The following is a 12702-nucleotide window of genomic DNA, read 5'->3' on the forward strand; positions in this document are numbered from 1 at the left end:
TGAAGATCATACATGGCTCCATTACAGCCCCTCTGTAAAAGGGGTCCTCTGTTTCTATTGTGCTAAATACTTTGCAGCACAAAAGTCTAAGCTTGCGTCAAAAGCAGATTCAGCGTTTGCCAAGACTGGTTTTAACAATTGGAAGAAGGCACTGGATAAATTTAGTGTGCATAAACACAGCCAGTGTCACAAATTAGCTGTGATGACTAGGATTCAGGAGCCAGAGCCTGTTAATGTGCAACTTTCACGTGAGCTTGAAAAACGGCAGCAACCAGCAAGAAGAAATCTGATGAAGGTTGTTGAGGGTGTGAGGTACTTGGCGCGGCAAGGTCTGGCTTTTCGAGGCGATCAGAAGGAGAGTGGGAATTTAAGCCAGCTTCTAAAGTACAAGGCAACGGGCGATGCAGAGCTGACCTCCTGGCTAAAAGGTCCCCTCGATTTCACCAGTCCGGAATTGCAGAACGAACTGTTGAAGGTGATGGCCAATACAATCATCAAAGAAATTGTGTCGGAAATAACATCAATGCCAGTGGTCCAGTTCGCAATTATCATTGATGGCACCCAAGATATATCAGGAGTTGAGCAGGAGTCAATATGTTCGCGCTCTGTAGATGCAGATCTACAACCAAAGGAAGAATTCCCGGGAATCTACCAAGTGTCATCAACAACAGGGCAAAATATAGCCAAGATGGCATGTGATCTGATGACGCGCCTACAGCTTCCTCTGTCTCATCTCCGAGGACAAACTTATGATGGTGCCGCAAACATGGCTGGACGATTGCAGGGAGTACAAGCCATTTTAAGGAAAGAACAACCGCTGGCTGTGTATTGTCACTGTGGTCCCCACTGCGTGAACTTAATTACGCAGGCTGCCTGTGGAGCCTCTCCACTAGTAAGAGATGCAATGGGTCTGGTCCATGAATTGGGGGGGCTTCTTTAATCAATCTGGCAAGTTCAAGTTGATTTTCCAGAATATCGCAAAATCAGAGCATGGTTCAACTTTCACCTCATTGAAGCCTCTCTGTCCCACCAGGTGGACTGTACGTACCCCTGCCATCCGCTCAGTTCTCAAGCAGTATGAGTCAGTGCTGATGGCCCTTGAAGAAATGGCATCATGCAGCTCACCTGAAACTTCAGCCAAGGCCAATGGTCTTCATGGAACATTTCTTAAAGGGAACACTGTGCTCAGCCTTTTAATGGCTGAAGACCTGATGGGGGATTTGGAGTGCCTGAACACCTCCCTGCAGCTTAGGAAACAGACCATTTCAGGCATGTTGGAGGCTGTAGACCATGTCAAAACAAGCATGCAGGTCAAACAAACGGAGGAGCATTTTGATGTATTGTTCTTGAAAGCAACTGCTGTGGAAACAAAGTTGGACCTACAACCAATTCAGATCCCTCATGTCCGCAAACCTACAAAGCGTTACACCGGTCAGGCTGCAGCCCATATCCATCCCGATGCCCAGTCCTTTTACAGAGTCCAATTCTACAATGCCTTGGACACAGTGAATACTCAATTCATAGAGAGGTTTGAACAAGCTGGATTCCACAAGCTGCAGCAGCTTGAAAATGTGCTGCTACACGGAGACATGGACAAGGTGGTAGAAGAGTATCCTGAATTTGAATTCAAGACTACTGCAGGTGCAGCTGGCCATGTTTGGGGCTAATTACACCTATGAAACAAGCTCAGATGTTGCTAGCATTATTCGGGAAATGGTGCCAGAGGTAAGAGGTCTCTTCGGTCAGGTGGAAGCTTTAGTAAGGCTTCTGTTGGTCATCCCTGCCTCTTCTGCAGAGGCTGAGAGGAGTTTTAGTGCCCTGAGGAGGCTTAAGACATGGCTTAGATCATCGATGAGTCAAACGAGGCTGAATAATGTGGCCATATGTCATGTGCACCAGAAGAAACTGGACAGACTGGACCTTGAAGGAATATGCCAGTCTTTTATCAGTGCCAACGATAAGCGCAAAAAGGCTTTTGGGTCCTTTACTTGAGGGTTGGGCTTTTTGGGCGGGTGTCTGGGAGGAAGTTGGGGGTCTTTTTGATTTTGAATGAGCGGCAAGCAGCTAGTGCGAGTCGTGGCTGTAAAACAAAAGGGCAATAAAGTGTTCCTGTTTCTACTGAAATTGCGTGGCACAGACCTTTCTATGGATTGAAATGCTTTAATGTGATTATGGTTATAGTTGTACTGTATTCATCCCTAATCTCTGCCATTACAAACAACAAAACAAGAAAAGCTAAACTAGATAAAATAGGGCGATGTAATACAATGCACAATTAGACATTATGGTAAAACATGTTAACCAGTTAAGACCCAAGCCTGTTTTTCAGGTCTCAGGTTTGAAAATGACATTCCCAGAACAATTGACTATATCTTCACTTCTATATATGGTTAAATTAATAATCTTTTTTCTCATTACATTACATTGCATTTAGCTAATGCTTTTATCCAAAGCGACTTACAATAAGTGCGTTCGACCAACAAAATACAAACTTGAAGAAAACAGAATCATATAAGTACATCAGGTTTCATAGAGCAAAAACATTTCAAGTGCTACTCAACTGGCTTTAGATAAGCCAGTCCTTTATTAGTATATAAGTGCTTTGTTAATAGTTATATTGCTCGAAGTGGAGTCGAAAGAGATGAGTTTTCAGTCTGCGCCGGAAGGTGTGTAAGCTATCTGCTGTCCTTATTTCAATGGGGAGCTCATTCCACCCTTTTGGAGCCAGGATAGCAAACCCACGTGTTTTTGCTGATGGGAACTTGGGTCCCCTTCGCAGCGAGGGTGCAGCGAGCCGTTTGGTTGATGCAGAGCGGAGTGCACGTGCTGGGGTGTACGGTTTAACCATGTCCTGGATGTAGGAAGGGCCAGATCCATTCGCAGCATGGTACGCAAGTACCATTGTCTTGAAGTGGATTCTAGCAGTTACCGGAAGCCAGTGAAGGGAGCGGAGGAGCGGAGTGGTGTGGGAGAATTTAGGAAGGTTGAAGACCAGACGAGCCACTGCATTCTGGATGAGCTGCAGAGATCGGATGGCACATGCAGGTAGACCAGCCAGGAGGGAGTTGCAGTAGTCTAGGCGTGAGATGACGAGAGCCTGGACCAGAACCTGCGTCGCTTTCTGGGTCAGCTGGGGACGTATCTTCCTGATGTTGTAAAGCGTGTATCTGCAGCAGCGGGTTGTAGCAGCTATGTTTGCAGTGAAGGACAGGTTGTTATCTAGGATCACACCCAGATTCCTTGCAGTCTGAGTCGGGGAAACAATAGAGGTGCCGATGTTGATTCTCAGGTCAAGAGTGGGACAATCTTTTCCCGGAAGGAAAAGCAGTTCAGTCTTGTCAAGGTTGAGCTTGAGGTGATGAGCGATGATCATCCACTGAGAGATGTCAGCTAGACAAGAGGAGATGCGTGCGACGACCTGGGTCTCTGAGTGGGGAAAGGACAGAATTAATTGGGTGTCGTCAGCGTAGCAGTGGTATGAAAAACCATGCGGGCTAATGACTGATCCGAGCGAGTTTGCGTACAAAGAGAAGAGGAGGGGACCAAGAACAGAGCCCTGAGGGACCCCTGTAGTTAATTGACAAGGGTCAGACTCCGACCCTCTCCAAGTAACCCTGTAGGTGCGGTCTTTGAGGTATGAGGTGATGAGGGAAAGTGCAGAGCCTGAAACTCCAAGTTCTTGGAGAGTGCGAAGGAGGATCTGATGATTCACCGTGTCGAATGCAGCAGACAGGTCCAAAAGGATGATGACAGAGGAGAGGGAGGCTGCTTTAGCAGTGTGCAGTTCCTCAGAGACAGCAAAGAGGGCAGTTTCTGTGGAGTGACCTGCCTTGAAACCAGACTGGTGCGGATCCAGAAGGTTGTTCTGATGGAGATAATAGGAGAGTTGTTTAAAGACAGCGCGTTCAAGTGATTTAGACAGGAACGGGAGTAGAGAGACAGGCCTGTAGTTTATAACATCAGACGGGTTGAGAGTGAGTTTATTTAGGAGAGGGTTTACTCTTGCCTCCTTGAGACTGTTTGGAAAGTCACCAGAAGTTAGAGAAGTGTTGATGAAATGGGAGAGAAACGGTAGAATATCAGGAGCGATAGTCTTAAGGAGGTTTGAAGGGATAGGGTCCAGAGGACAGGTGGTAGGGCGGGCAGAGGTAATGAGGGTAAGAACCTCACTTGGAGAGAGAGGGGAAAAAGAGGTCAGTGTGTGGGTGAAAGGAGGGTCTGGTGACCCAGCGGTGAGTAAAGGTGAGTCAGAAAAAGAAGAGCGAATATCATCAACCATTTTAACAAAGTCGCTTGACAGAAGGGAGGAGGGGGAAGGGGCTTTGGGGGGGTCCAGGAGGGAGGAGAAGATGGAAAATAGTTTTTTGGGATTGGAATAGGAAGATTGGATCTTATCTTGAAAGAAAGTGCTTTTTGCCTGAGAGATCGAAGCAGAGAAAGAGGAGAGGAGAGCCTGATAGGTTAGGAGGTCGTCTTGGTGTTTGGATTTCCACCGTTTCTGCTCTGCTGCCCGAAGGACGGTTCTATTAGCACGCAGTGCGTCATTTAGCCAGGGAGCAGGAGGGGACTGACGAGCCTGCCGAGATGTGAGAGGACAGAGAGAGTCCAGAGAGGATGAGAGAGTAGAGAGGAGAGTTTCTGCAGCAGAGTTTGGAGGTAGGAGTTGGAACGAGTCAGAGGAAGCGAGGGCTGAGAGCACCGATGAGGCAAAGGTAGAGGGGGAGAGGGAACGAAGGTTACGGCGGACAGGTGCAGGATGAGAAGAGATTAGTTTGTTATGTTTGGAAAGGGGTAGAGAGAATGAAATGAAGAAGTGATCGGATGTGTGGAGCGGGTTTACAGAGAGGTTAGAAGTAGTGCAGTTCCTTGAGAATATGAGATCAAGGACATCGCCAGCTTTATGAGTTGGTGGGGACGGAGACAGTGAGAAAGCAAAGGCGGTTAACAGAGATGTTAGTTCGTCTATCTTCCCTGTCTGGAGGTTGAAGTCTCCGAGAAGTACAGCGGGAGGGCCAGTTTCAGAGATCAAAGCAATGATAAACCTGTGAGTTGGATGTAGAAAAAGTCAGAATCAATATAGATGTTTTTAAAGTAAATTCAGATTGAACATAGTAAAAAAATGTAAATGATAGTAACCATTATAAACCATTACTTATTGTGAAAACCACCCTTGAATGATGGGATAGTAGACTAAAAGCTTTAGGAATCCAAACTATAACATATAATAAGTACCCTGTATCAAGATTGATGCAAAACAAGTATTTCCAAGGCACACCTTTATATGATCATTATAGTTATACAAAATAAGAGAATAACAGGTATGAAATCATTCCAACTCATACTACAGTTTAAAAAGGGAGTGATTTGTAAAATATGCCTAAAGAAAAAGTAAATCTGTTCAGTTCTGTTTCACATGGGTGTTGTTGAGACGTATCCATAGATTTAGTCCCTAATGTTGCTCTCAAAGTGCACCAGATTGATGCTTTTAACTTCAACATTTAAAAAAAATCTTCCTGGGAGAGCATGCCCCCGGACCCTCCTAGAGGAGGTTAGGTCCCCCGCCCGCCCATACCCCCGTCAAATTGTCCCACCCACATTGAGGATGCTTCCTACACCCATGCCTGAGACACAGTTTCGTAACTATTGTTGTGTTTTGCCCCCACGGGCAGGGGCATGGGGTTTAACAGGTTTTAAAGTATCCAATGTGTTAGTGATTTTTTTATGTATTTTCCTTTAGAATGGCAGGAAATTAGTATTCAAATTTGTATTGAATTTTTGGTCCCCCCCAATGTTGACTCCATGAATACGGCCCTGGCTACGGCAACACAGAAACCACAACAATGGAGTGGTTCATCGATTTTACTTTGAGCTTGTCCTTAAATATAAAGATATAACATCAGTGCTTGGCAATAGGCATGGGTTTCACACATAGACTGTATATATAAAGGGTTTCACATAAGTGAAGACACCTCAAGAGAACACTCAGAGCGAGGGGACATGCACGTCCCTCTGAGCTGAGTTATTGACAGATTCGAATTTCGCGGATCAATAACTCATGAACATAACGTTGTAAAAATACAAACAACATGGTAGACAACGAGCTACAGAGTAGTTTTTATCAGAACAGTTCGATACGCGCCGTCATCCGAGCTAAACATCAATAATTGGTCACAATCTGCAGCTGGAGGAGGGAGAGGAGTACTTGGGACCGTCTACAAACTGCAACGGGGTTTTGCGAGATCGAGAAAAAATAATTATTTTTTTCTTCTCCATGTCTCCTAGAGGGCTCCGTACTACAGCCATGGAAATCATAAGGTGAGTTTATATTGATTGACATGTGTTTAGCGTGTTTTTATACTGTGAGTAGGCTATTTGTAGAGCGTAAGTCCGGCAGTTGCTTGATTTACAATATTTAAAACTATGAACCTTGCCCAAAGTTATGCACATTAAACCGAGCAGTGGGAAGTCATAGCCGATGGATGAGCTTGCGGCATGTTTGCATGTCTATACGTCTTGTTTTAAATTATTGTTTCATGTCTGCTGTCAGGCGGTGTCGAACTTTACTGCGTGGGTCCGGCTCTGCATGTCTACTCTTGTGCTCATGTTCATGATTTTTATGACTGTGATATTTTGTTTTCTTTGATAAATGCGGAGTTTAAGCGTATAACAACCCTGCCCCTCCAATCAAGATTTTTCTCTCAACTGGATGTGTTTTCTGACAAACTTCTGAAGATTTTTGAGAAGAGAGGAGGACAGATAGGCCAGCGTCTGAACTATATTATGTCAAACATGACTCAAGTAAGAATTCATTTTAAGGAAATTATACATCGAGTCAATAGTGTACACATTTCATTGAGCAAAATAGATTCTTTATTTTCTTATTCCCCTTCACTTAGGTTGATGATGTCGATTTAGGCCGGGATTGTCTTCTCAAGGGGCTGTGTGTACCTCAATGAGAGAGTTTGTGGTCAGTAGAAGTAATATTTGACCTTTTGATTTTTTTGTTGGGCTTTAAAATATGTATTTATTGAAACACCACATAGTATATAGCCTAAAGTATGTGAACATCCCTGTTTTTTGTTTAATAGCCAGACTACACTGAAAAGCTAGAGGGCTTTTTATTTAAAACGGATACAGGAAATGAAAAAATGTTTATCAGGTCAGACAGGAGTATATCAGATAACAAGGAGGCTTAAAAGTACTGAAATCTAACAAAATGTACTTGTTAAACACAGGGATTTAGTAATGGGTATATATATGTATTGATTTGTTAGATCTCACTCTGTTCCCTTTGTCACTGTGCACTCTGCAGGCAGAAGATGAAGATGTCATTCTGCGGTCCATTCAGGGGATTACAGTGGGACTTTATGTTGTCAAACACAATTCCACCATGAGACCAGAGGACAGATGAGACCAGAGGACTGATGAGACCAGAGGACAGATGAGACCAGAGGACAGATGAGACCAGATGAGACCAGAGGACGGATGAGACCAGAGGACAGATGAGACCAGAGGACAGATGAGACCAGAGGACAGATGAGACCAGAGGACAGAGGAGACCAGAGGACAGATGAGACCAGAGGACAGATGAGACCAGAGGACAGATGAGACCAGAGGACAGATGAGACCAGAGGACAGATTGTCCTGGAAGGCCAACAGGTACTAACTGATGTGGACAACATGGCATTAGCTACTACCATGCTGTTTGGACTAATGTATGCAATGAACCTGAACTACCCCCCTAAACTGAAGTGCACGTTCAAAGTGCTCCAGCAAATGTTAATGGAGCTAGACGGCAACATGCTCTCCAAGAAAGCCCAAGCGTTTAAAAACAAACTATTTGAGTGAGCTGTTGCCATGGACCATTGTGCACTTTTACAGCATTCATACTGGACTTTCATCGATACAACTGTCTTGCACTTCCTTTGCTCATGCTTTTTGCTTGATTTGCATGTTTCAGAAATGTGGGTTTTTCCTGGGGTCATGTGTTTTCAGAATGTACTAATTGCACTAATTGTACTAATGTACTAACTTCAAAATGTCAGTTCTTGTTTTTATTTGTAATACTTTCTTTAATGCATATGTGGTGAGAAACCAGGCCATTTTTATACTTCCATGTATTTTTCCAAAGCAATGCCATTGCTTTTTTTGCATTAAAGTGCCCTTTCATATTAGCAGGTTACTATTTAAATAATGGATTTGCAAGAACATTTCCTTTTTTCGGCTAGGCGTTGACATTTCCTGTTAATTGTTTACTATGAATGAGTTACAAAAATAAGCCCAATAAACCTTTATTTTGGTCGGGAGAATAGTTTCCTTTGAGCTTCCTTGCTGTGTTCTAACACAATAATGTATATGTACATGCATCACAAACATTTTCTATTTATTCTGTTTCTTTATTTTCAATGTATTTGTTAATTCTCCTGGGGCTGCATTATGGAGAAACTAAAAGTTCATCTGGATGTGTGGTGGTTGTTAATATTGTTTTATTTTTTGAGAAAAATACATGAATGTTGTTCAAAGAAATGTGTTTGTCTTTATTGACTTTGTTTTAAAATGTTATGATACATGCTGTAGATATAAGAGATTAGGATGGATCCTGTTGAAGAATGTACGACATGCATTCACATGAAATAAATAATAAATAATCTTATGTACCCCTTGAGCACTAGGTAGATTAAACAGAAAACTATAGCATGTAGTTTGAACAAAACATTCATGTGGCTTTAACAGGTACAAATGAAATATACTGAGCATATTAAAAGCCTAAAATGAACATAAAAAGTCATGTTGGTATAGGGTAAATGAATATACTTAATATTAAAGGAAATATTCAAATGAACATAACAATTTCATGTTTCTTTGACATAACATAGTTGTGTGTCTTTAACATAATGGAATAGTTTTGAGTACACATGTTTTTAATGTGTGCAATCGATGTCCATATTAAAATCATGTGAATCCAACAGCCTTTTTTTTTCAGTGTACGTGAACTCGCCTCGCAGGTGCACATGCCAGGATAGGACATCAGACTCCAGAGAAAACTTGCTCGAGTCCAAGTCGGAGCGTCAATGTACAAGTCGAGTCCGAGTCATCTTGGGGGGGAAAATTCACGAGTCCAAGTCCGAGTCGCGTCAATCAGTTCACGAGTCCGAGTCCCGAAAATCGGTACTCGAGTCCGAGTCCAGGACTCGAGTACTCCATCTCTGGTTAAGCACCGAAGCTACAAGTGAAGCTGCTACTAGACTAGTACTACATCATCACAAGAGCCACCTAAAGATGTGGATAATGCTAGCACTAACGTTAAAGGGGACATATCATGCTATATTTGAACAATATATTGTAGGGCCATACCTATATAAAGTATATAAATATAGTTTTTTTTTTCTAAATACCAAACAGATCCTGCATTTTAGCCATGCCTCATTTCGCTCTATTTGCTCTTTCCAGCGCTGTTTTTGCAGGGGGCTGATTCTGTGAGCTGCAGCTGACCACGCCCCCCTGCAGGAGAGGGGAGCGTGCTCTGAGATCAGCTGCTAGGCTGCAGCGGGGAGAAGAGGGGGAGAAAAAGAGATCTCCGTCCACAGTGTTTTATTCTTATAGGGGCAGAAACCCTCCTTTTTACACAGCGGTCCAGACATAGACATCAAACGGCGACACGTATTCAGTTGCAGTTACTTTGGCATTAGGGCAGGGATATCTATATACTTTCCAAGGTTTGACATAATGAATTGTGCTACTTTTAAAGCAAGCAACGATGTTTTCAAATCTGTAATCAAAAAGCTCCTCAAAAATGCTATCGAAGCAGTTCCTGCCGTTGCTACGTCAGTTCAAACGGTAACAACGGACTATTTTTCTTAGCGGATGCATGTCAATTTAAATCAATACATAAAACTATTTTTTAAATCAATAAAATCATTTTCTAAATCCATAAAAGCATTTCAATTAATATTAGGAGTCATGTCGTTACTTTGTCGAGAATGTGGCCATGTAATAAGCGGGATAATGTGCACATTGCATAATGTGCCTTCATGCCGATCTAGATCCCTCCGCTTGGCGTCGGGCTCCTGATCAGCCTGTCTGTGTTCTTTTCCCCATAATGACCGCGTCGCTGCACATTATCCCTTACATATGATTATATAGAGTCATTATTCATTTGTTTTAAAGCAGGAGGCGCAAAAGCTTGCCTCGGGGAGGGAGAAAAAGAGCCACAGCGGAGAATAAACAGAAGGGCAACCATGGCAACCATGCAAGGGAAGTCTTCTTTTCTGCTTTTGTGGCAGACTACAGCGCCACTTACAGGCCTGGCATATGTACTACAGCGTCTTCAGCGCTTTCGAGCGGCAATGGCCGGCCGTGGCCCAACCTCTCATTCCCCTGATAGGTGGAGAATTGACCACTAAGCGGAGCACCACTTTTGTGATGTAAAATAATTTAAATCTGGATCAGTCTGTATCAGATCCGTTACAGCCCCTTTTTTTTATAGATTTGGGTATGGAGGAAAAGAGAGAGGGTTGTGTTTTCTGACACTTGGTGAGTTCCCTGACACACCGCAGTGGCGCCAGCAGGGGGGGGGGGCAGGGGGGGCCATGGCCACCCTGATATATTTGTTGGCCCCCCCACCACACACACCGCCTCGCCAGTCACGTATTCGTATTAGTTTATCTGATATTTAACAACAAATACACAGCCAGCGAGTCGCTTGATTTGAGCTTCCAATGCTCACACTGCAGCCCCTCCCTCTCCCTCTGCTACCATGGTAACACTCTGATACTCGGCGCACCACTCTGATACTTGCGCGCACCACTCTGAGATTCGCACAGACAGCAACAGGTTGCAGCAAAACGTTTCTTTCTACTGACTGGACTGGAGTTGACAAAAATTCACCAGACTTCACCAGACACCAGAGTTCGTTGCCTGTTAAGCCCCACAACACTTTAGGCTTTAGTGTGTTAGCTTTAGGTAGCAAAAAACGGAGATATGCTTACCTTTAGCTGTTATTCTGATCAAAATGTGTGTTCAATGGCATTACAACGGGAAAAACGCTGGAAGACCTGCAAAACAGGCTCGGGGCTCAGTAAAGGCTGGCTTGACTTCAGGTATAATTCGTCTGTAAACACACTTTGGTGGCTATCCTAATTAGCGTTAGTTTAGCTTGCTAAGCTAACGTTAGCTGATGTCGGTATGCTGGGCTGGTGTAATGCGTAGGCTACTATTAATCACTGCTGTGTGTAATGTCAATTTGCAGAAAATGAAGAGAAAGTCAACAGACATCTCTTCTTATTTTAAGAAGAAGATGAGTAAAGGAGAGACAGAGCTGGCAGGGGAGCAGCAGCATAGGGCTAGTGTGGAGATGGCCATACATGCTAGAAAGTACATGTGGAACTCTGTTTTGTAAAAGTGAAACTAAAACCTAAGTACAGTTTTATTAATGTGATTGTGACCTTTGTAATCATTTAAGTCTTCTACACACTTTAGGTCTGCAGCTGCTTCAAAATGAAACGAGAATCTATGCAGTTTTTCCTCTTCTGTGTTCTGAGGTTATGAGCCGACCATTAGTCAAGTTTGTTTTCATAATGTTCTGTATGCTAATTCAAAAAAAGAGTAACCAGTTTGTTTATAAAGTATATACATTTTAAAAACAAATGGAATACAAGCTATATGTATTACTCTCACCACAGTGGACTAAACTAAAAAAATAGAAATATGTCTCGTCACCTATTTTCTGTCTAATACTAAAAGGTGGTGTTTTGTATCATTTATAATGTTTTGAATTTGTTATAAAGGTAAATAATAGATGGTGTTGTTGTGTTCAATCACAGTATGTATTTACCATGTTATACCCCTTGTGTTTTTGGGTCCTGTTGAAATAAAATAGTCATGTCTTAAAACTTGATTTAATAAAGTCATGTCAATCATCTTTGATCCCAGTGTGACACAAACAGCTTTGTTCAGTCTAAAACAATTTATAACCTATAGACATAATATAACTGAAGAACAGTTGTGTTGCTGTTGTGTATTGTATGTGTTGAGAATGCTGAACATTTTGTGCCTTACAATAAAGGAACTTGTTTAAATTAAGCTGTATTTGTCTTTTTAAAAGGAAAGAACAACTCGCATATATAAAAAACAAAACAACAAATCACCAACACATGTATACATAACACAAAACAAGGTTCTTTTAAATGTTGTTTGAAGTCAAATGCAGAGATGGGGTCGTTACTAAAAAAAAGTAATATATTAAATATTACATATTACTTTAAAAAAAAGTAATATATTACACTACTTCGTTACTCTCTACATAAAGTAACTCGTTAGTTTACTCGTTACTTTACTCGTTACTTTACTTGCAGGGCCGGCCCGCCCCTCCCTACAGGCAGATCACGCAGACTGCGGCGTACCTACAGTGTGCGCGCCACAGTTTTGCCTCTGCGAGACTCCACTTGCACCCCCAATTACTATTGCATTAAGGAAGACATAACACAAGTCTTTCTTTTTATATGCTCTAAAATAGGCTACCAGCCTACCACAACAAGCTAACAGTCTGTGAAACGTAAATATACTAATTAATGAAACCAGTTCAAGACGCATTATTCTTATCATTCTTTATGAGCGCAGTAACGGTAAGGTATCTAATTACTTATGTATTTAGTATTCCATAACTTAGTAACAGAGATGGTCAAACTAAAGTGGTAGAGACAG

This window comes from Gymnodraco acuticeps, unplaced genomic scaffold (genome assembly GCF_902827175.1).
Source record: "Gymnodraco acuticeps unplaced genomic scaffold, fGymAcu1.1, whole genome shotgun sequence".
Classification (NCBI taxonomy): Eukaryota; Metazoa; Chordata; class Actinopteri; order Perciformes; family Bathydraconidae; genus Gymnodraco; species Gymnodraco acuticeps.